The sequence below is a fragment of the Lactuca sativa genome, chromosome 9 (assembly GCF_002870075.4).
Source record: "Lactuca sativa cultivar Salinas chromosome 9, Lsat_Salinas_v11, whole genome shotgun sequence".
In the NCBI taxonomy this organism is placed as follows: domain Eukaryota; kingdom Viridiplantae; phylum Streptophyta; class Magnoliopsida; order Asterales; family Asteraceae; genus Lactuca; species Lactuca sativa.
Window position 1 is genome coordinate 15,845,965 of NC_056631.2, and position 4,268 is coordinate 15,850,232.

At 27.6% G+C, this 4,268-nt stretch overlaps 1 long non-coding RNA gene across 1 annotated transcript; it reads right to left on the reverse strand.

Annotated features, from left to right (window-relative positions):
* Positions 1-1,892: 1,892 nt before the first annotated feature.
* On the reverse strand, positions 1,893-3,764 carry LOC111885536 (uncharacterized). The gene is made up of 3 exons (XR_002848134.3): positions 3,078-3,764; positions 2,509-2,732; positions 1,893-2,195 (listed from the first exon to the last, which is right to left on the reverse strand). It is a non-coding gene; the product is annotated as an uncharacterized LOC111885536 (long non-coding RNA).
* Between the last annotated feature and the right edge of the window lie 504 nt (positions 3,765-4,268).

Consider the following 4,268-nt stretch of genomic DNA (forward strand, 5'->3'; position numbering starts at 1 on the left):
TAGAATCAATGAAAAGACATTTCGTGTTCATATCTAAATACAAAAAACTTATGGATTGATTCATGTACACAATTAAATTTGTTATGGAATTTAAAGAAAATACAAGGAAAAAAGATGTGGAAGGAATCAATCAAACCTATTTGAAACTTCTCCATTCTCGTGCACTCTACATAACGAAAATGAAAAGAGAAGAAAAGTAAATGTTTTTATATAGCAAAAATACTTCAATTAAAAAAATTTCAGATAGCATAAGTTGAAGAGTAGTGGAGTTTCAAATGAATATGGTTCAAGATAGATGGTTTGTCTTGAAACATATTCACTTGAATGACCTCTTTTATAAGAGATAGATAGAAGTAAATGATAGATTATCATTTCTAAACATTAGTATCAAGTGTTAGATAAAAAATAATAGGAGAAAACACCACATAAACCTCCAAACCCAAGAATGGAATCTGTATGTCAATAAAAGAGAGAAAAAATCAGTTTAGAGGCAATATATTCAGGAGAGTCGTAGCCTTTTTCATTCTTCTAAGTATACCTCAAATTCTGGAGTTTTGTGTATTATTTTGGTGAAGAAAAACCCCAACGAGACACCTAGAAAAAGAGGGTATCCAAAAAGACTTTGACAGAAGAAAAGGAGAAAAATGAAAGAGTTAATAGGTTTATGCTCTTGTTCTTGCTTCTATTGAGTATGGAATACTTCTACTAAGAATTACAAAAGAGTGACAAGTTGGAAAGGCTTTGTTCAAGATTTTATCAAATTTCAAGCATTATTATCTAAAAAATCGTATTACAACTACAATTGATGCGACATAATCCACTTCTTCAACTCTTCGTATTTTAATCATTAACGTATGTACTACATGAAAGTTTTATTTCAGAAAATACTACTTGTAAGGTTATTATTCAAAAAAACTATATTGCAATATTTGAATCGCAAAACCTTCAACAACATGAAGGTTTTTTTGTGATAAATTAGTACTAACATATCTACATATATAACGAGAGAATACAAAACATTATTGGAAATTTATATATATCATCAAAAGCTATTAATTAAAGAATGTAAAAAGTCATTTAGCTTTCAAATCGATAAGATTAGAGAAAATAAATTATCACTAACCACATGAGTTTGAATGACCTCTACATAGGTTAAAATAGTATTGTTAAAACATTATAAAATATATGTTCTTTAGAAAGGTTATTTTATTGATATTAACTTTGATATAATAATTTTTACATTAGGTTTATACATAAAATTTCAACTATTTTTAACAATATTACTCAATGACATCTACCACTTCTTACACATAAATAATATTAAAATAATTTTTGATTTAGTGTTACTTTTAACAATTTTTATGATCAATTAATTTAAAATTTCACTAATGTGATCATTTTTACATTCCATGATATATATATATATATATATATATATATATATATATATATATATATATATATATATAGGGAAATGATCAAATGAGAACACCTAAAAGGTTGAGAACGCGAGAACAGTTCTGAACCAATCAATAGATAAGGGCATATAGGTAAACTTGTCTTTTAATTAAATGATATTTTCCTAAATTTTTGGGATTCTAATTGATTGTTACCAAAAAAATAATTTTTTTTCCATTTTCTTTATATAATTAATGAAAGAGAAAAAAAGTTATCAATTTAAAATGATTTTATATTGCTTTAGGTGATTATTGTCCATAAATGAATAAATATCAAACTAATTTATTGAGTATACAATCAATTAAAAATATATAACAGTTAACTAATTTTTTAATTTAATTTTATCAAATAGTGTCATATTCATAACTAAAAATGTCATGACTGCATTTGTCTTTTTTTTTGTTCATGAATTGATTTCAAAAAAATATTTAAGAATTCACCATTTCGTTGCAAATAAATATGTGTTTTATTACAGTCATAAATGAATACAACTCTAATCATACATGAATACATTTACAAGAATACAAAAAACGTCTAAATTCCTATATTTTCAGTAGTTATATTCATATAAGAATATAATGTGAATTATAGATGAATTACTACAACATTGTTTTTTTTTCTTCATATTTTCTTGTGCTATCATACATATAGAAACGAAGAGGGACGCCCTTGATCCTGCTATCAATTTCCATTCTTTACGGTTATCCTTATTAGAAACATCAAGCTCTAAATTACTCCTGTTCAAAACATAAATCATTAAGGTATGAAATCATGCATTTATAATATACTTCTATTCACTGATTTTAACTACAAATGAGACATTTGACATTGTATTCATATAAGATTACAACTTATTTTTTATCTAAAAAACATAGTTCTAATCATTAACAATTAATCAATCCTTAATACCGATTCACAAAATACATCAATGAATAAGACAAAATATCACAAGGATGGTTTACCTACTATGATTTAATAGTTCTAATCATTAACAATTAATCAATCCTTAATACCGATTCATATACAATTGTAACAATCTAAGTGACTTACCTTCAAAACCTTGACTTCTGATTTACATTTTGACCATGCACTTGATTATCTGCAAAATTAAAAGATCTATCAACCAATCCAGCCTAATGCCCATGAATAAAATAAGAGTTTCTTATAATCATCTGCTGTGGAATTTGATCTTATAATCATCTGCTTCATCAATGATTTGGCTTAGCAACTCTTTCTCTATCTTCTCCTTCTCTTCTAAACGCAATGCATTTTCTCTGTCATGAGAAACATGTTAGGGTTCCGATTCAAAATTAATACAACATATCAGATTACCGTTAGATTAGGGTTGTCAATGAGTCAGATCGAGACTAATCATTCAATGAACTTGATATCAATTACAGTCAGTATAGGTAACAGATATAATCAAAGTTAAATGTCAACTGATTTTCTAAATAATACTACAAAAGCCAATTGATTCTCCTGCCTAAAACTCAAAAGCGTATAATCGATCAAAGCATAAAATGATAGTAGAATGAGAAAATTAACAGACGAAATTAATCCATAAGCTTGTGTAATTAAAGAAAAACATAAATAATTAATAAAAATGATAAAGCCCTAACCTCCTCCATTCTCTGAGTGCAAAACCCTCCTCAGGCTGCATCTCCGACAATGGGAGCATAACCGATCCATCTGACGCCATATACTCACCTTCGAAGGGCGTTCCATTTTCGTTAAACAATGAAATTTCGGGCTGATCGGGCGATAATCCTCCACCAGAAACGAAAATCGGCGTCGGGGACGGATAATTAGATACATGCTCCTCCTCGGTAACCAAAACCGGAGAGTATTTAACTACAAAACCATCATCGGAAAAGTGAACTGGATCAGCGACTGAATCATCAAACGAAGAACACGTGGTTGACTTAATTATCTCGGCGATCTGTTTGTACACGATCGTATTATGTTTGCTTGGTGAACAGGTGAACTGTTATTTTTCTTTTGAATCGAAGGTGCAGATGATGGAGGCGGTGAACTGATTCAACCCTAGGGAGAGAGAGAGAGAGAGAGAGAGAGAGAGAGAGAGAGAGATGAAGAGGGATACGTAATTGGAAATAAGAGTGGCAATGAGAAATTATAGGATTGACCTAAATTTCATTTATTGTTATACCCTTATGCCATTTTAAAAGTTACATTTTACTACAAATAGTTTTAGAATTAACATAAATTACCCGTTTGATAATAGCCTTATATTTGAATATTTATATGAATCAGATGTGTTCTCGCGTTCTCAACCTTTTTGGTGTTCTCAGTTGATCCTACTCCTATATATATATATATATATATATATATATATATATATATATATATATATATATATATATATATATATATATATATATATATATATATATATATATATAAAAGATTAGTTACTTTTATATCATGTAAATATTATGTTAAGATAATCTAGATAGTCTAAACAAAAGAATCAATGGTTCTATAAAAATCTTAATTAATTCTTATCCATAATTATACGCCTCCCATTTAGAAATGTTTCAAATACTCGGGAATTAATCATAATCATTGATTTTTTTCATCTGCCATCCATAATTGTTTCATATATACTAGTTCTGAAACCCGTATATTATACGGGTTGATTAAAACAAAATGTTAAATAGAAACGATTAAATTAGAAGTTTATTTGAATTTGAAATTTGAAATAAATAAAAGTTATGAGAAAAAAAAACATGCAAAAAATAAATAATTTAAAATTATTGTTTACTTATCAGACCTGTATACTAAACAGGTTA